This window comes from Equus caballus, chromosome 22 (assembly GCF_041296265.1).
Source record: "Equus caballus isolate H_3958 breed thoroughbred chromosome 22, TB-T2T, whole genome shotgun sequence".
Classification (NCBI taxonomy): Eukaryota; Metazoa; Chordata; class Mammalia; order Perissodactyla; family Equidae; genus Equus; species Equus caballus.
In genome coordinates, this window is record NC_091705.1 from 42,192,162 (window position 1) to 42,212,865 (window position 20,704).

At 43.4% G+C, this 20,704-nt stretch overlaps 1 long non-coding RNA gene across 4 annotated transcripts in view; it reads left to right on the top strand.

Moving 5' to 3' along the window:
• The window catches only part of LOC102148050 (uncharacterized), a 28,907-nt gene extending 9,047 nt beyond the window's left edge, over nucleotides 1–19,860 (top strand). The window contains exons 2-5 of one of the 4 annotated variants that reach the window (XR_011430762.1): nucleotides 5,137–5,317; nucleotides 8,018–8,169; nucleotides 9,398–9,512; nucleotides 9,800–10,862. This is a non-coding gene — a long non-coding RNA (uncharacterized lncRNA). Of the gene's footprint in view, nucleotides 1–5,136; nucleotides 5,318–7,441; nucleotides 7,642–8,017; nucleotides 8,170–9,397; nucleotides 9,513–9,799; nucleotides 12,785–18,895 lie in introns of those variants that run through there. The other 3 variants (XR_011430760.1, XR_011430761.1, XR_002802950.2) reach the window with 3 other exon arrangements.
• The last annotated feature ends 844 nt before the right edge of the window (nucleotides 19,861–20,704 follow it).

Below are 20,704 nucleotides of genomic sequence, written 5' to 3' on the forward strand. Positions count from 1 at the left end.
ATTATGAGAGTTTTTCAGGTGCAAATCTTTTGCGAAAAATGTCTCCCCTTTGTTGAGAACTGATTGAAAGAATGGCATGCAGATTTTTATGTGCTTATAGGAACATAAATATTTTTGATTTATCTCAATCTATAGAGTTTTGCCATAAAATTCTCTAACCAATCCTCTAGACTTGTGCATAATTCTTCACAGAAATTATTCCTCTGATAATTTGCACTTATCAAACTTGTAATTAGCCCAACAAATATGAAGTTGCTGCTGAATGAGACTATTTCCATAGCATACAAAGCTGGATAATTTTAGATTGTTCCCGCGTGTGAGTCTCCCGGTATGTCTGGAGGCATCTGGAGGCGAAAAGTATGTTTATTCATGAGTGGAGATGATTGCCATTGTCGTGAGGGATACTGGAAGATGGCATCGAATTGCTCAGGCTTAGCCGCAGATGCAGTGGAAATGCTCTTCAGTCTCAGATGTCTCCTGAATGGTCTTTGTTCATTGGAGCTGGAGCAGGAGTGACGGAGAGACACTGAAATCCTGACCGAGGAATGTTTATTGACTCACCTATTATATTTGGGCCTATTCTCTTTTGGGTGAATGAGTCACAGTGAGGTACAATTTGTTTTTCCAGAGATAAAAAGGAAGAAAGTAAAACACGTTGGCAAACTCTTTCTGTAAAGGGCCAGGCATTACCTATTTCAGGTTTTGTGGGACAGATGGCCTCTGTTGCAACTATTAAACTCTGCCCTTGTGGTGGGAGAGCAGCCCTAGACAATAGGCAAAGGAATGAGCAGGGCCGTGTTCCAATAAAGCTTTATTTACAAGAGCGGCAGTGGGCCTAGTTTGTCAACTCCTGGAGTAAAGCATAGAAATTTAAAGATGTACATGCGAATAGATAGGCATCAACAGATACTTGCAGTGTGGCAGAGGCGATTAACTGCCTCTCCACCTCCCAGTCCCCTTCTTCAAGAACAGAGCCTCCAAACTGGTGGGGCCAGCAATGTCCCTAGTTAAGTGTATTTGTATCCTGGTCTCTCTTGTCAATAGAGGTGATTCTTTTTTCTTCTTCTTCTTCTTCTCTCCAAAACCCCCAGGTACGTAGTTGCATATTCTAGTTGTGAGTGCCTCTGGTTGTGCCGTGTGGGACACCACCTCAACATGGCCTGATGAGCAGTGCCATGTCCATGCCCAGGATCTGAACCAGTGAAACCTTGGACCACCAAAGCAGAGCACACGAACTTGACCACTCAGTGTTGGGGCTGGCCCAACAGAGGTGATTCTTGAAGTGAAAACAGAAAATATAGATGAGATGTCTGGGAATGCTGTGTAAAGAGGGCTTATCTAGCTGGCAGATATTATTTTGCCTTCTATCTTTCCTTTTTTCCCTGCCTGGAACATGGGAATGATTGCTGAAACTCAAGTGGCCATTTTGTAACTAAGGGCAAGTCCAAGAATATGTCAGAAGCCTCAGCCTTTACATCCTTGAGCCAATGAACCAAAGCCAGCAGTAGCTGACATCTGGATTTATTCTTACGGAAGAAACAACTCTTATATGCTTCAGCCACTGTTTAAGTCAGCTCTCCACTTGCTGCATAATGAAAATTCTGATCCATGTTGATAAGGATAACAGATGTCTAACAGTTTACAAATACCAGAAGTAATAGTAAGTCTAGGCTGGGTTAACCAAGAAGAGGCAGTTTTTATGAATGAAGGCTCTGAATCCATCAGATCTGGTGGCCCATCCTGACTCCAATTTCTCTATGCTTCAGGTTCCTGTCCTGCAAAATAGGGATAATAATATGACATACCTATGGTATTGTTGAAAGACTTAAATATGATAATGCATGTATAAAGTGACTGGCACATAGTAAGTGCTCAAAGAAGTATTAGTCAATATTATTGTTACTGTTACTATTATTTTGATGATCTGGTGAATGACCATTCACTTCTTTGAAACAAGGATGTCGATGAGAACAGTTGGTGATGACATTTCTTTCCTAGCCCTCACTTTTCAAGCCTTTCTTTCTTTACGAGAACAATACGTGGAAATCCACCCACAGTCTCCGGGTTTTGAGTAGTTATTATGTGTCTGGCAGAGTGCTAGGTTCTGGGAGTTCCAGGATGAATAAGACAGTTCCTGTCCTCAGTGGGCAGAGGCAACCTGGAAAACAATTAAATATAAAAAAGCGTTGGGTGGATGGTAGACGTATGAATGGGCTACAGTGGGGAGAAAAAAGAAAGGATTTGGTTCTACATAGTTGGGTGGAAATGGTCTAAAAACTTAGAGGAACAGGGATCTAAAATATGAGTAATGAAGAGGGAGAGTTTTAATGTTATATATAATATATTACAAATGTATAAATATATTTAAATATATATTTATATACAAACTATATATTATATACAAACTAAATTTTAATATTTATTCATAATATATTATAGCATATAGTATAAAATATAAATATAATAATAAAATATTTAATAGTAATCTTAACTATTCTAGTCACTAACAAGGATAAGAGGAAGAATTTTAAAATCAAAGATGATATGTTAAATATTTTTCATTTTCTGTTCTCTATCTACCCTCCACCCGTCTCTTCCCTGCTCTGTGGCTGCCCTTTCTGGACGTTGTTAACAGACCCTCAGACTCTCTGGCTTCCGCTTGGGTTTGGCCAATGAAGACACTTGCAGGAGACTGGCGGAAGGAGGCAAGCGAGGTGGGGTTTTGATTTCCCTGGCTCCCTCCTTGCCCTAGCTGGCTGCTTCCCTCTACTGAAGGTCACAGCTCTGATGAGGTGGCTTTCTCCCACAGCTGCTTTCCTCAGGTTCTGGCAACCACACCTTGCCTTTGTGTCTTCTGGCCTGGGGACAGCAACGACTCCCTGCTGATGTTATTAGCCTCAGGGTGTTCACCATCTCTGGTTCCTTTGTCTTAACCATGCTGGTGGCTTTGAAATTCTCCTTTTGTTCAACTCTTCTTAGATACCTACCCTATTTCAGAAAGGTGGCTGTTTCCTGCTGGGAGCCTGACTGACAAACTCAGTTCCAACAAAGGCAAGATATGAGTGAAGTGGACCAAGTCTAATGCAATAGGGAGGGGTGGTGACTGCAGTTAATTGGAAAGCACTAAAGTGGGCAGCTGTTCCTCAGCTCTATCTGCTTGTGCTGTTTGAAAATATGATCCTACTCTCACCAGATCTTCTAATTTGTCAGTGGAAGCTGAAAATACACATTTTAAAAGAAGAAATTTCTCCATTTATAAAAACGTTCTGCAGGCCAAAGAAAACATCTTTGAATTTGATCTGTGGCCACCATTGCTATAAGGACAACAGCCTTGGTAGGCAGAGGGATGGGTCACACTATGATAATGTTCATGATTGCCACCTTGTGCAGACATGGCATGCAGTTAATCCCTTCAACGATACCAACTTGAGGGAGGTTCCATTATCTTACTTCTACAGATAGGATCTCCTGATCTTAACTTGGGGTCCATGGACCCCCCAGATAAAACATAGATGGTTTCTGGAGAAGTCTGTGAAATCCTTGAAGTCATAGGCCAATTTTTTATGTGCGTGTATACGTTTTTCTGAGGAGCTGTACTACAGCTTTCATGAGGATCTCAAATAGAGAACCACAAAATATTAGGACCATCTGTCAGGGTGGGTGTTGGAAAGCAAATTAAAAAAATAAAGCAGATGCACTAGGATGGTCATAATAAAAAAAAGATGGAAATAACAAGTGTTGGCGAGGATGTGGAGAAATTGGAACCTTCGTACGTTGCTGATGGAAATGCAAAATGGTGCAACTATTTTGGAGAACAGTTTGGAAGCTCCTCAAAAATTAAATATAGAGTTACCGTACGATCCAGCAATTCCATTCCTAGGTATGTACCCGACAGAATTGAAAACATATATCCACACAAAAATCTGTACCCCATGTTCATAGCAGCATTATTCATAAGAGGCATTATTCATAAGTGGAAGCAACCCAAATGTCCATCAACTGATGGATGGACAAATAAAATGTGGACTATGTACACAGTGGAATATTATTCGGAAATAAAAAACAGTGAAGTATTGATACATATTGCAATATGGAAGAACCTTGAAAACATTGTGCTAAGTGAAAGAAGCCACTCAGAAAGGACCACCTACTGTGTAGCTTCTTATATAAGAAATGTCCAGGGGCCAGCCCTGTGGCTGAGTGGTTAAGTTCACGTGCTCTGCTTCAGCGGCCCAGGGTTTTGCCTGTTTGGATCCTGGGTGCAGACATTGCACCGCTCATCAAGCCATGCTGTGGCAGCGTCCCACATAGAAGAGCTAGAAGGACTTACAACTAGGATATACAACTATGTAGTGGGGCTTTAGGGGGGGAAAAAGAAAAAGAAATGTCCAGAAGAGGCAAATCCATAAAGATATGACATATTTATGAACTGAATGTTAAAAAAATCTGTGTTGTTCATTCATTTCCTCACTCACCCATCCATCCAAGTACCAATACTGTGTTGAGCACCCATGAGGATCTATGTACTCTGATAAGAGATAAGGTTAAAAAACCCAGCAGGAGTAGCCCTGCACTTACCTTTGAGAGCTTCTAGTATCGTGGGGAAGATCTTCATCAAACAGGTGAATACACACTGCGGCTGTGACAAGTGTGACAAATGAGAAGTGGGTGGTGGTATGAAATTATGTGAGAGTCAGAGGAACTTGGTCCTGGGGTGGGGACATTCAAGAAAGGCAGCCCCGAGGGACACGGGAGGCGAGATATGGAGGTGAAATGGAAGTGGAGGTTGCAGAGGAGGAGAGAGCATTCTAATCAGGAGGAAAGCAAAACACCTGAGCAAAGGTCCCACGGCAGAGGCATCCTGGATCATTTGAGCAGGGCCTATGTGGATGGAGCAAAAAGATGAGACAGGGAGTAGTGGGTGAGAAGCCCAGAGAGGGAGGCAGGGGCCTGGCCAGGCAGGGTCTCAAAGGTTGTCATGGGTTGAATTGAGCCTCCTCAAAAAGATATATGGAAGTCCCAGCCCCCAGTATCTCAGAGCGTGACCTTCCTTGAAAATATGATGTACTTAGTTAAGATGAGGTTATACTGGAGCAGGGTGGGCACCTAATCCAATATGACTGGTGTCCTTCTAAGAAGACACAGACACACAAGGAGAAGGCCCTGTGACGAGAGAGGCAGAGATTGGGGTGACGCAGCTACAAGCCAAGGATGCAAGTGGGCTAGGAAGAGGCAAGGAAGGGGTCTCCCCTACAGCTTTCAGAGGGAACATGGCCCTGCTGACACCTGGATTTTGGACTTCTAGCCTCCAGACCTGGTAAGCAATAAATTTGTGTTGTTTTAAGCCACATAGTTTGTTGTGCTTTGCCACAGCATCCGTAGGAAACGAATACAAAAGCCATCATAGGATTTGGGTCTTTGTCCGAAGAGCATCGGGGAGGCATGGCAAGAATTGAAGCACGCGGGGGAAGGGATGGTCATGTCTCTCTGACTACACTGGGAAGATGGGTGGGAAAGAGGCAAGAGTGCATGCAGCAAGACTACTTAGGAGAGTGGGGGGGGGATTAGTTAGGAGGTTACTGGGAGACTAGTTAGGAGTTTGATGTGGTTGCCCAGGAGAGAGATGACAGTAGCTTGGAATAGGGGTTGAGGGTAAAGATGAAGCAGAATGAATGGATTGTGGATCCTTTATGGTGAGTGAGAGACGACAAGGCTTTTGGCTTGCTCAACTGGATGGATGGTGGTGCCAATCACTCAGCAAATGAACCCCAGGGAAGCCCAGACTCTACTTAGCACGAAGTCTGACAGTTAGCAGCTTGAGGTTCAATATAGTAAAACAAACAAACACACACACACACACACACACCATACAGCCCTTTTTATTTATATAAATAGGATCGTAATAAATACACTCTTTGATGCCCCCCTTTTTTTTTTTGAGGAAGATTAGCCCTGACCTAACTACTGCCAATCCTCCTCTTTTCGCTGAGGAACACTGGCCTTGAGCTAACATCCGTGCCCATCTTCCTCTACTTTATACGTGGCATGCCTACCACAGCATGGCTTGCCAAGCGGTGCAATGTCCGCACCCAGGATCAGAACCGGCAAACCCCAGGCCACTGAGAAGTGCAACATGTGAACTTAACCGCTGCGCCACCGGGCCGTCCCTGCCTTTTTCTTTTTTTTTACAGAATAATATTTCTGGGCGTCTAATACAAATCAGCACATGGAAACTGACCTCTTTCTTATTAACGACTGCCTGATAATCCATTGTAGGGATGCAGCCTAATTTACTGAACCTATCTCCTATTGATGATTTTAGGCTGTTTCCAGGTTTTAAATTATTTGATTGCAGGTCTGTCACAAAATTGTTTTAACTTGACCTGCTAAAAGAAACACATTTTTACATCGCAACCCAGTACGCAAACATACAACACACAAGTACACGCATTTATATAGCAAAAAGTTTTACAAAACAGTATTTACCCTTCCTATGGGTCACACACTCTTCTTCTATTCTACTCTACTCTATTGTATTCTATCTTATCCTATCCTATCCTATCCTATTGTAGTCTATAAAAAAAGGGATAGTTGAGATCCTCTGAATTGCTCTCACCACCAATGGATAGGTCACAATCTGCAGTTTGAAAACACCTTCAGTACATATTTGTTAAGTGAAAAGGGAAAGGTGCTTACTTGTACTCTGTACTGTTCTAAACATTTTACAGATACGACTTATGTAATCCTTCCAAAGTCCCAATGGGAAAGAAATTCTTATTCTCCCCATTTTTCAGATGTCAAAACTGAGGCACAGAGAGGTTGAACAAGTTGCCCAAGGTCACAAACTAGTATGTAGGAGAGCTATGCTTCAAACCCAGGCAGCCTGGCTGCAGTTTATGCTCTTAACCATCAGCCCACGGTACTTGCTAGTCTTAGGAACTGATGTGAGGCTAAGCGACTATTTCGATGTTCAGTTAAGGCACAGTTCTAAACAGCCTCGTTCAGTGTTTCCATACACCTCCTTCAGGGTCTATTCCTTTACAAATGAGTCGCACAGGACATGACAAGTGTACGCTGCTATTCACACATCTTGAGGACTATAGAAGCTAAACAAAGGCTCCCCCAATTCACCAGTCTCCTCCAGAACTCTGCGTCAGCAACACATACTCCACAACCCCCAAACCCCCAACCCCCTCAAAGGATCAACGATGACCACTCTCAGTGCTGGGTTTCTAAGATTATGATAGAGCCACTTCCTACTCAGAGGCAGTCGGGAGCTTCCCCATTATTTATCGATTTCACCCCAAAGTTATCAAGTTCTAAAGCCTAATTATTGGTGTAATAGTTAGCTGAGATCTTTGGAGAGTTGTGAGCCCCTTTAATGCGTGGCATATGTCAGAGGGATTCAGCTAATTCACATATCTGTCTGCACTATTAATAGAGAAGGTTACATGCCAATTATCCAGGCTTCAATCAGCCTGTTTGGATACAATAGAGGCAGTGTTCACACACTTGATGTGCCACATTCCTTGCCGACATCAGAAGCAGCTGGGCCCGATAAAGACCTCTGGGATTCTGATATTTGGGGATCACGTCCACGGAAGAGCAGGAACTGAGACTTGATTGCTCTGTCGACTCCAGGTATCTTTAACCTGGGTATTTTTGAAAAGTGCCTAGTGGGTTTGCAGTTCACTGGTCTTTAAATGTTTCCTGCTGGGACTTGTTGGGTGGGAGGGTGGAGGTGGAGGCAGAGGAGAAAGACAAAGACAGAATAGCTTAAATGACAAAGCAGGGAATAATAGGAACGGGTGAATGGATGCCAGGGAAATAACGAACCTGAACACATTCTTGTGCCCAGTTTTAGAACCAAACAGGCTGAGACATTTTTCCCCCTAAGATTTCAACCTTGTGTGTTGGAAAAAAAAGTATATGTGTGTGTGTGTATATATATATTTAACCTCCATTTTTCCCACGTTTTTTCCCTTTTCATTTGTTTTTTTCTTTCCCTCTGCTTCAGAAACGGGACTAGAAGTGCCGCAATCTCATCAGAAAATGCAGCTTCCGGTGGTATTTTTCACCAGGAACAGAAGCAGAAGTGTGCAGAATCACCCGAGAAAGCCCCAGCTCTCCTGAGAGCCGTTCTCGAATTTTGCTGGCACAGAGCACTGGGTCAGTGAGCAGGGAGTTAAAATGGCAGATGTTGGGGCTTTTAGGGGGGAGGGAGGCCGATACCTGAGACCCGCCAGCAATTTGTCCTGTCCTTCCCATCACCTCCATATCTCGGATCCCAACATTAAAACAGAGGTGCTGCCCACTTGCCTGAGCTCACACTGCCCAACGGCGGCACGACAGTAAACAAATAATCCAAAACAGCTCGTCCCAGGTCCTGCCTCCCAGGCTGTAGGGTTCCCTCACTGACGTTACCCAAATACTGCAGCAGACAGCGATACCTTAAAAAAAATTACCAACGGCTGTTAGACAACAGGCAGATACAACGCACCAGCCGTTGTTCTGTGTGCTATTTCAGCTCAGTGTGTATTTTTTCCCACCCTCCCGGATGAAAATACAGTAATTAACTCCATGCAGAAGGGGGGTAGGGGGGAACTCTTCTCTTTTTTTTTTTTTCCCTCCTAGACTTGAAAAGAAATTCTGGCAGATAATTTGGCTGAACATGAAAAGGGAGACGCTGCTTACAGCCGCCCAGATAAAGTGCTAGGTTGGTGAGGCTCTGCGGCTGAGTTGGTTATTTCACGGCATGAAAAGCAGACATTTATCTGTTCCCATGGAGATGCGTTTTCTACTAGTCAATCAGGCACTGAGGAGGTCAGACAATAACCAGTAGACTCTTTATTCCATCTTGAGAGACAGCCGAATCCTCTTTTAACATTTCACCTAAATTTAAAGGAATCTAACTCATGTCTCAGAAATACCTGCAAACGCAGCCATTGTAATTTCAAGCGATCCAAATTAACAAGAAACTCCAGCTGCTTCCGAGGAGGAACGGGTGTGACGGATCCTCCCCAGTTCGTTTCAATCATAGGTTGTTCTGTCACAGTCCTTTTTTGCAAATATTTGGCTTCCAAACTTGACTCCTCCCTTCCTAATAAAATAACTAATAAGGTCATAAATTAAATGTTGAAAATTTCCAAACAACTGTTGGGAAGTAAGAAGTCACATTTCAAAGGAACATCGTGGAAGCAAGAAAAACCTGCCCCAGAAGAGAGAGGAAAAAAACCCCAAAATGCTGGAAGTGGGATAAGTTGTAAACTCCGTTCCCGGAATTTCTTGCCCCCAAAATGCACATACAGAAATAATTAGGGCTGTTATTTGACCTCGTGTGTTTGTTATCAATCCCAGAAAACAGCCAATGCCCATTTGCAAAATATGTTTATTTTAGGAGGTGAATTGCAATGTCAGCGCCTGGAAATTGGGACTCAGACTCCTTAAACTCTCTTCTCACAAGGGTGTCTCTGCCTCCATCGTTTCTGCACGTGCTAAAGGCAGAAGAAGAGGTAACAGAGGTCTTCTCAGAGCTAATTGAGAAGGGAGAGGGGGTTTCCATGGGATCCCATTTGAGGCCCCCACTATCAAATAGGATATGCTGCCGTTCACAGGACGACAGCATAACAGAAAACAGCAGACTGCCAGAGTCAGGGTTTTATCATTAAGCAACTTCATTCTTGTTGATGGAGTCATTCGAGTGCAGCTCAACTGAGTAATGCAGGAAAGTATATACAAGTATGACTCCTGCCTACCAGCCCGGCCTTTTGCCTGACGCTGCATTTCCATCTCCCTGAAGGCAGAGGCTGCTGCGTCTCCTGGCAGGCGGGCCAGTTGGAACAAAGACACCAGCGGGGCCACCTCGGAAAGCAATCTGGAGAAGTCCCAGCAAACAGCATTTAGGGGAAGGGGAAAAACGCCTGTGGACCTGATAATGCATCACGTCCCATTGTTAAGGAGGCAAAAAGCAGAAATTTACCTTGAAGGCTCATGGGAGTTTGATTTCCCTGGAAAGACATGACCCACATTTCTCACGGATTGTGGGTCAATATTTGACCATCTCCTCTTATTTTCTCATCTTCGTGTTTAAGATTTAAAATACAAGTACTATGTAATCTCTTTAAAAGATTCAAACAGTATAAAATTAAGGTAGAGTCAAAGTTCCTCATTCCTTTTGCTCACCCCCACTGGCTCATTCACTAGAGATAGCTAACAATTACTTTTAACACTGTCAAACATATCCTTCCAGACGTGTTCGGTAAGTATGCAAATATATACATTTGTGTCCATATATTGTCAAATATATGTATGTGTCTATATATACACACACAGACGTTCTCTGTTTTAAATATTCTACAGGAATCATATTTATAGACAATATTATACAACTTGGTTTTTTTTTCCACTTAAAATATCTATCATGGGTAATTATCTGCGTCTATGTGCATTTTTAAAAACTTAGCTATAAAGTTTGAGAAAAGTGTAATTATGCTCCCCAGGGAGGGGGGCATTCAGACCAAAGGGCTTGTGGGGAAGGGCGAGGCTCCCCCCACCCCCACAGACAATCACTGTTAGCAGTTTTTAGTGTATCATTCCAGAAATAGTCTACGCGCAGACCAGCATATATGGATATCAAATATTCACACCTGTCTTTGTCTTTACCAAGTATCTTTCACCTGGCGTGTTTCACTCAGGTCTCTTGGAGAGCACTTCACATTAGAAAAAATTGACCTTTTAAATGATGGTGTCGTACTTCTTTGAATGGCGCTCCTTAATGTATTTCACTCGTCCTTTTAGATGGACTTTGGGTGGATTTCAGTTTTTGCTTCTACAAACAGTGCTGCAATAAATAGTCGAGTGCACACCCTGTGAGTCTTTGCTCAAACACACTCACCCCTTCCTGAAAGCAACACCTATACCCCACACCTCTCCTCAAATTGCGTTAATCCGAAGAACTGATTGAATCAACTTTTTTTTTTTTTAAAAAGAGGGTTTAAAACTGAGTATTAATAATCCATTAAGAATCTGTTATGAATACGTGCCCCTTCCTGCAGTTTTGAATCTTTCCTCCAGCTTGAAAGTGAGGCTCATGAAAAAAAAAGAAAGTCATTTTTCCCCCCCACGCCCACCCCCGCCCAGGAGTCAGCCATGCCAAAATCATTGCATTAGCATCCTGTGCCTGCTTATTACAAATGCAGGCTGCACGTTGGGTAATTCCTTCCCATCTACTTCTTTCATCCTGGGCTCAGAGAAAGATCGCAACTCACTCTTACAACTTAGGTACTGCTCCCTGCTCTTTTCTGTATGCAAGAGTTGAAGCCATTGGGGATTGAGAACAAAGTGTGTCCGTGGAAAGAAGTGGGTGGGATTTGGTGTATGCAGGAGGATGGGGGGGCACCCCCTCCCGGGGGAGGAGTCTGATTTCATTATACAGTTGGAAACCTGATGAAATCATGTACACAACTGAATCTTTTTGCTCAGCTAGTGAGGTCTTTCTGTTCTTTGTCTTGCTGTGTGTGCAGCAAATTTCTGTTACGCCCGGGAAGAAGGAAATTTGAGTTAAAGAGCAGGGCAGCTCCATATGCCTTGTAACAAGCAAGCTAATTGAAAAATTTAATTCAGGAAGAGATGCAACGAGGCCAAAATGAAAGAGGAACTAGGCCTGTCGATGTTCAGAGCAGGAAAACCGAAGAAGTTATCTCCAAGTTAAAAATTATGCGAGGCTGGAAAATACATCACCTGCTGTATTTGTTATAGAAATTCACAGTCTTGTTTGCTGTTTATCTTGAGGCTCGGGGAGCTCTCCTGCTGCTTAGGAAAAAAGAGGCGAGGTCTGGGAAGAAATGCTAGTAATAAGAAAGGGAGGGATTAGAAACCCCAGAGAGAATGGGAGGTGTAAATAATATGTGGGCATTTGACAATCAGCACAAAGAAATGGGAGACAAAGGCAAATGGCTGATGCCAGAAATCCTAAACACTTAAGTGGGAAACTTGGACAAGAGAAAAATGTCCCAAAGGAAAAGGAAAACAAAATCCCAGGAGATCTTTTTCCTCTGTGATGTTGTCTAATGGAGTAAATAAAGATTGGTTTTGCCACGTTGCTCCTGCGAGCAATGCTATATGCAAAGGCACTGGCTTCCTGATGGCCTTTGAAGCTCTCTCCAGGCCAGCCTGAGCCTTAGGACCAGATGGAGGAATCTTGGGGAACAGTTTTCTCCTCCAGAAAGGAGTTGAGAATGGGCCAGAAGGAGCCCTTGGCAGGGACAGAGTGATCCCTCTCTCCAAAGAGTCCAATCTTTTGGGGTCCTCTGCTCTTCTCTTTTTTTCTCCCAGAACCCTACCTTGAATGGAATTGCTTAGGAAAGGAGAAAAGGCATTTTTTAGCTAAAAGCTAAAGTAGGACCAAGTTAAACTTGCTGGACAATGGAAATTTCTTCCTGAGGCTGTCTGCTGAGGTCGAGCGTGACACTTCCTAATTGCATGACTTGGGCAGACTGCTTTCTCTACCGTAAGAAGAGGATTATAACAACAACAATAATAATAGGTAACATTTATAGAACCCTTACATGGAATAATTTCTACCCTGATCCATTTTATCCTCTGAACCTAATGAGTTAGGATAGTTACGATGTCCATTCTACAGATGAATGGAGACTCAGCCAGATCGCCAGCTAGAAAATGGTACAGGCAAAATATATTTCTAGGTCAGGGGTTGGCAATTACAGTCCAATGGCCAAGTCCGGCTCAACGCCTGTTTTTGTAAATAAAGTTTTATTGGAACACAGCCACGATCATTTGGTTATAATTGCCTCTGACTGCTTTGGAGCTATGATGATAGAGACACTATGGTCTGCACAGCCCAAAATATTTACTCTCCATTTCTTTACAGAAAAAGTTGGCAGATGCTTGCACTAAATCCCCCAGGCCCAAGCTCTTAACCCCATCTGTGTTCTTCTCCTCCAAAAATGTCTCATTTTTTTCTTTAAATGTGATGCTGAACAGGAAAAACTAATCTAACATGTCAGAAATAATAATAGTGATTGGAGAATTTAATTTGTTAGAGGCCCAAGAATATTAAAAACAAGCAAAAACAAACTTTTCTTTCTTTTCCTTTTTTTGTCTCAAAATTAGAAACTGTTTACATCCTAAATTTAAGACAAACAAAAAAACCTTGCATTGCCTTACCAGCTTTATTGAAACTGCATATAAACGCTTATCTAAAAACCAAAATTTCTAGAGTCATTTCCAAAATAATGAAGGAATGGAATACAGTTTTCCAGGTGACATAACATTTTTTTTCCGTATGTTATTTTCAAAACTGCAAGTAGAATAAGTTGTTAAAGTAAGAAGCTCCCAGTTTTGAATCTGATGTTCACCCTATAATAGTAATGTACAAACTCTCGGCGTTTGGAGCTTTGTTTATAAATGTAAAATTTCTGTAACCAAAGGGGAATGAAAACTAAGGACAGTTGGGGTTGCTAACTCAACAGTTATTTTCTCTTCTTTCCTACAAATGGAAGTTGGAGATCTTGGAAACTGATCCGTGTTGCCACGTGAACTGTTTCTGGTATTGTAACACTGGTTTAGTTTGTCATAGGTCTCCCGGATTGATGAGTGTAGCTACATATCCAGGTTTTAAAAAACGTTAGTGAACAAAATTAATAATAGTATCTTCTGTATCTCGTATCTGCCGGGCGCTGTGGGCTGGGAGTTCTGAATACATAGTGCTGAGGGCCGATAACTCGACAAGCAGGGGGTTACTATTTGTATTTCTAGATGAGAACAATGAGATCCAGGTGCATAAGGTGTCCAGTTAATACATGACTGATTGACCTCGAAATCCTGAGCCCCGATTCCATACTCTTTCCCCTCTAAGAGGAGGTCTGTCACTGATTGTTCTTCCTTTCATTGACCCAATTCTTACCTACTTTGTTGTCTACCATGTCTCAGGCACTGCACTCAGCTCTGGGGATTCAACAGCGAACAAAACAGATAACTAAGTCAACAAGTTCATGACCAGGATATTTTTGGAGGATGAGGAGTGCCAAGAGGGAAATTAAACAGGATAGATGGGATGGCAAGTGTCTAAGTCCGGCGTAGCAATATAGGATGGGGAGGCCAAGGAAAAGACTTGAATGAGGAATAAAAGCCACAAGAGAAAGATCTAGATAATAGAAGAAAGTTCCAGACAGAGGAAACAGCAAAGCACATTCCTTGAGATGGAAAGATCTTGGTATGTTGAGAAGTTATGTTGATACTTTCTGGCTCTCGCCAATTCAGCAGCCATTAAGACTTGTCTAAGCTTGAAGGTCCTAGGTGCTGTCTTCTAAGGGCTGAGCGTTTACCCTCAGTTCTAAGACATTTGGCTCCGATTTCCTAACACTGCTATCTCCTTCTCCTTATCAGAGGGGAGCAAGCTGTTCCTCATTTATTTGTGACTGGAAACAAGAAGTTACCAATGACTGAGTACACGCCTTGCACTGTACTAACTGCTTAATTGCATTATCTCATTGAATCTGCAAAACCACCCCACTGAATTACGGTAGAACACTCTTAATCCAGGTCGATGCTGTGCTGAGAGTTTTAAGGAAATTAATTTCTAGAATTTACATGTTTATACTTACATTTACTTATTCCTAAAACTGCCTTGGAATGCTCCTGTAGGCCTAAACTCAACTGGAACAACCCTTTTCTGCCATTACAGAGAAGTCTGTGGAGGGTAAGTACAGCAGTATCTTTATGGAGCGTTGAAGAGGTAGGCGGTGTGATAACCTTCAAGGTAACAAACAAAGAGATTAATCAGCATGTTGGTTTGGGGGAATCCTCCTTTAATGGTTAATCAAAGCACCTAGATGTGGGCATCCTGTCTTACTGTATCTTACATGCATTTTTTTCTAGGGAGCTTTCAGAACAACCACAGAAGTATAATGATATTGTTAATTCTTATAAATGTAATGGGAATATTTTCTAGAACCATCCAGTATTTCAGGATACATAAAAATGTCCTAGGATAAAAATTGTATACGGTTTCTTTCAGATTGTGTTGGTGCTGTTCAATACATTAGTTACAACTTATTAAACTTATTTAAAAAAACATTTTATCAAATCGTATGAAATATGGATTCCAATTACAGTCACCATAGTATTTTTTTCTTACAAAATGCTTACTATTTTCTATTTCTTATTAAGAAAAAATGGACTTATTTGAATTCTGGTAAAAATTTAAGATGTCAACTTATATAAGGGACTGTGTCTTTTTTTTCTCAAAATTATGTGAGAAAAAAATGAGATCATTAGTTTAACAGATCTTGGTAGTTGTCTGCCTAGTAGCAATTGCTAATTATTTTCTTTGCTGATAAAACTCAACTTACACGCACACCTACACATACATATTTAATTTTAATTTTTTCCAACTCCTTTGTGCTTCAGGGAAAGCTGGGACCTCAACAGTCCCAGGGGTGGGAGTTTTGATTAGTCAATATCGGTGCATCTTAACCCCGGCCACAGATCAGATCATCTTCCGAGCTTTTACAAATTGTCAATGCTTGAAAGAAAAAAAGAAAAAAAAGACTGAGGGACCAGCCCTGTGGCCGAGCTGTTGAGCTCGAGCGCTCCACTGAGGCGGCGTCCCACATGCCACAACTGGAAGGACCTACGACTAAAATATACAGTTATGTACTGAGGGCCTTTGGGGAGAAAAAGCAGAAAGAAAAAAAAAGATTGGCAACAGTTGTTAGCTCAGGTGCCAATCTTTAAAAAAAAAAAAATTGTCAATGCCTGGGTCCCACCCCCAGCTATTGTGATTAAATGGGTCTAAGCAGGGAAGATAATTTTATTTCTGTTGCTAATAACTGGTTGAGGAATTGATATGTGACATAACTCTGACCCTTAGAGGTGAAGTAAGTGGGCTGGGGTATGTCTCTGGGAGGGTTATCGTTGCTCTCGAAACAAGGAAAGGAATGTTCTCTTCCAATTTTCAGATTTTTTTTTTTAGGTGAATATGTGTTTCCTTGTGCTGTGGCAGCCATTTTGTGGCTATGAGAGGCAAACCTGAAGTTCAAAGTCAATACACTGAGGTGGGCAGAACAAGATCAAAAGAACCTAGGACTAGAACAATGGAGTTAACTAACCCTGGAACTGCCCTATCAAGGAGGACATTTATGCCATTTTTAGATGGGTTCTCTGTTTCCTGAAGCTCTAAGCTCCTATTTTACAAAATAAGGAAACTGGAGCACAGAGAGGTTAAGCTATCCGTCTACAGTCACACAGCTGGTAAGTTGCAAAGCCAGGGTTTGAATGTGTCTGATTCCAACTTCTGTGCTTTCAATGACTATGATACAGAATAGGGTTGGCAAACTATGGCTTGTGGACCAAACCCCACCCACCACCCGTTTTTGTAAATAAGGTTTTACTGGAACACAGCCAGACCCGGTTTGCGTAGGCATCATCTGTGGCTGCTCTTGCACTACAACAGAGTTTAGTGTTGTAAGAGACACTGTGAGTAGAAGGCCTGAAATAGTTACTGTGTGGCTCTTTACGGAAAAAGTTTGCCGACCTCTGCTGGTCTAAGCCAATCGTGGTAATCCTATCTTTCTTTATCTGTGATTGTCCGCTGGTGACAATATAAATGGGTTTTGGCCAATGAGATTTAGGCAGAGTTCTGCTGAGGAGATGCTTCTGAGAAAGGCATTTCCCCTTTCAAAAGAGGTAGGAAGGAAGGTGGCCACCTCCCTTCTTCCCGCCTCTGGAGCAGGAAAGATGATGAGAGCTGAGCAGCCATCTTAAAACCACAAGAGGGAGGATCAATAATGGTAGATGGCGGAGAGGAGCATGCAGAGGCTCAGGGTTCACGACGCCGTTACCGCTCCCATCCAGGGCTCTGACTCCCCACCTCCAGACTTCGTGTTGTGTTAGATGATAAATAGTTTAAGTCACTTTTACAGCCTATTCCATTACCAGCAGCTGAGCTTATCCTGTATGGTCCAAACCCTAGGTCTGGAATCACCATCCTTATTTTGCACTTAAGGAACCCCGAATTCGGGGAGATACAAGGACTCATCTGAGGCGGTGTGCAGTGACGACCCCTGTTCCATTACCCCTTGATAGTAACAAACGAACTCAGCACTTGGGGCTTTGTTATATATGCAAACATTCTGTCACCAAAGGAGAATGAACACGAAGGGCACTGCGGTTCCTAGCCAACAGTCATTTCCTCTTTTTCCTACTAACAGAACCCGCCTTTCATTGGGGCAGCAGCGCACCCGGCTCCAAGGGAGGAAGGATATTTGTTCTCAGCCAATCACGGAATTCTTTTATCTCTTTGGGGGAAGTTTGACCTCTAGATTTCTGATTCCAGGGGGCGTCTGGGGTGGGGTGCGGCAGTCTGCGGGTGATGCAGGTGCCTCCGCTCCGTAAAGCACACTTTGACTAACGCTATTCTATACCAAAGGTCATAAACCCTCTCTGTAAATGGCCAGATAGTAAATATTTTAGGTTTTATAGTCCATATAGTGTCTGTTGCACTATTGAACTTTGCTGTAGCAGTGGCTCAGAAGCAGCCCCAGAGACACACAAATTAGTGGGCATGGCTGTGTTCCAATAAAGCTTTATTTACAAAAGCAGATGGTGGGCCATATTTCACCTGTGGGCCATAGTTTGCTGACCCCTTGCTTGACTAGTCCTGGTTCGTCTCCTGGTCCTGGGCCCATCTTCTCCGAATACATTGCTGACTAAAAGCCAAACCAATAGGGTTCTCTTGGGAAGGAAGACATGGGTGATGGCTTTTGGGTACGAGGTAAACTGTTGTGATCTAAGCCAATTTGGAGTGGAACAATTCTTCGGTTATTTTTGGCAGAGGTGAGAGTTAGCTGGCCCCTCACCGCTTACCTACAGGTCATCATAAAAATCTAGTCTCTGTCCAAATTCTGCTACTCTGATAGCCAAACACTCATTAGCAAAGCAAGCACGAGACAGTTCACGTTAACAGATAAGAGGTTTGTTACTGTTATTAAATAAATTAACAAACAAACAAACATTTCAAAAATTTCTCATTTAATTTCAAACAGGTAAGTATAGATAGATCTAACTCTCATAAATAAAAGATCTTTGGGGTCATTGCAAATTTTGAAGAGTGTACAAGGGTCCTGAGACCAAAACACTCAAGAACTGCTGACTTAGGTCAATGTCATACCTCCCTGCCTGGAGGTTTCACAGGAGGGAGACTATTTCCTGTGATTTCCTACAAAGCAAGAAAACAATCGTGGTTAAGAAGGCAGGCTTGGGATTCTGAAGGCTCGAGTTTAAAACTTTATTCTAGAACTTGCAAAGTGGATGATATGGGACCAGTCACTTAAATCTTGGAGCTTCAGTTTCCTCATCTGCAGAATGGGGATAATGAGACCCACCTTTTCGGGGAGTCATAAAGATTAAAGTGGTGCTCGCTGATCGTGATCGATGTACAGGCTTGTTTTGTGGAGGAGAGAAGTGGACCAGAGAGCACCTCTCAGGGGTCAGGAGTGGGCCTGAGACTCTGCATTTCTCACAGGCCCCCAGGGCATGCTGATGCTGCTGGTTCCCCCACCACTCGGGAGACACCCTGGTCCCAAGCACATCCCTTCAGAAGAACCCTGCAGTTCTCCTCATCCATTTTCAAAGTCCGGATACTGAAACATCAGCTTCTTTCTTTTCCGTTTTCGTTGCTTTTGTTGCATTTTGACTCACTGTTTTTCCTAATCTGGGTTACTCTGTCCTAACTGGTTTCCCCACCTTCGCTCTTCATTTAGTGGAGATGAACTGAGCACCTGCTACGTGCTGGGCCCTGTTCTGAGCCTTGGCCCTCAAGGCTCTGGGACCACCTTGAGCTTTCTCTAAAGTGTAATCTGCTTCAACCCCTCAGGAGCTTCCCAGTGCTGTCAGGATCAAGTCCAAGCTTGGGTGTTTCAGCACGGCTAAAATCCCCCGCCGGACCTGGCCCCCTGGAGGCTCGCCAGGAGCAACGGTCCCTCTTCTGTGGGCGTGGTTTCGAGGCTCAGATGAAGTAACGCCTGTCACGCTGTTCCTCGGTCCTTGACATGGAGGAGGGGATCAACACGTGGGAGCTCTGTCGCTAAGACCTGGGATCTGCTGGGAATCAGGGAGGCCAACTAACTCAGCTACCCAGTGGTTCTCAACCGGGGATGGGGGAGGATTTTGCCCCCAGGCGCACTGGCAATATCTGGAGACGTTTTTGGTTGTCACAATGTGGGGAGAGTGCTACTGGCATCTAGTGGGTGGAGGTCAGGGATGCTGCTAAATACCCTGCAATGCACAGGTCAGCCTCCTCCATCCCCACCCCACCCCCACCCTCCCATGACAGAGAATTATCTGGACCAAAACGTCACTAGGGCTGAGGTCAAGAAACACTGGATGAGGCCACCCGGAAGAAGCTTCCCTCTTCTATGCTCCAGATCAAATCCATCGCCACTTCAGTTTCTCTGCATGCCACTGTCTCTTGCTTGAGTGTACTAAAGTGGCCTAGTCTTTTCTCCAGGAGCACGCTTCCTACAGATCTTCAACGGCTGGTTCCTCGTTCAAACGTCCCTCCCCAGGAAGCCTTCTCTGACCACCCACTGCAAGGCTGCTCCCGCCCTCCCTGGTTCTCCTCCTGTAGGCAGCCTATTCGTTTCCTTCTAATATCTATCACCATCAGATGGGACATTTATTTTCTTAGTTGATCAGTTGATTGTCTCCTGCACTCGAATGTGAGCACCATGAAGAGGAAGAGTCAGGTCTGTCTTGATCAGGGGTTTGTAAACTACCACCTGTGGGCCAGATTTGGCCCTTTGCCTCTTTTTGTAAATAAAGCTTTATTGGAACAAGCTATGCCCATTCTCTCATGTATTGTTGCTTGTGGTTGCTTTTGCTCTCCAACAGCAAACTTGAGTAGTTGTGATAGACACTGAGCAGCCCGCAAAGCCAAGATAGTCACCCTTTTCAGAAAATGTGTGCCAACCCTGGTTGTGGTTATTTGTCTAGTGCAGTGCCTGGCACATAGTGGGCACTCAGCAAATACTGATCGAGTGTTTACTCAGTACCCTTAATCCCACCTAATCCTGCTTAGCACTCCATGAGGTAGATTCTAATAAGGGTCCACAAACCTGAAACTTCCGAAGCCATACTTTTAAAAACCAAATTTGGCAGCAAAACCTGATCTGATCTGACCTGTTTGGCTGCAGAATATGCCTTGAACAAATGCGAGGCTGTCGATTGCCTATATTTCTCTCACTAATTTGACCTTTGTGTGTTTCTCTGCAGACGTGTCGATGAGGCAGATTGAGGTGCTGCCCCAGGCCTCGCGGGCAATGCTGTGTCCCATACGGTATAAGCATCGCATCACATTTCTAAAATCTCAAAATTCTGAATTCCAAAGCATATTCCACTATAAGGGTTTGGACAAGAGATTTGGATGTGTAGTTTTCTTTATTTTAAAGCTGAGGAATGGAGAGACCAAACCAAATAACAATGCTTGTGAATGGCAGGACCCAGATTTGAATCTCGGATCTGATCCCTGAGTTGTGGCTGTACCCGCTAGGCTCTCTCAGGAGAGGCGGGCTGGTGCTTGTTCACTGGATGAATTAAGGGGTTGACGAAGCTGGCTGGGCCTTGTTCTCACCCCTGGGCTGGTTTGCCCGCTACTCGGGAGGTTCCTGCCTTTCCTCTGTCAGAA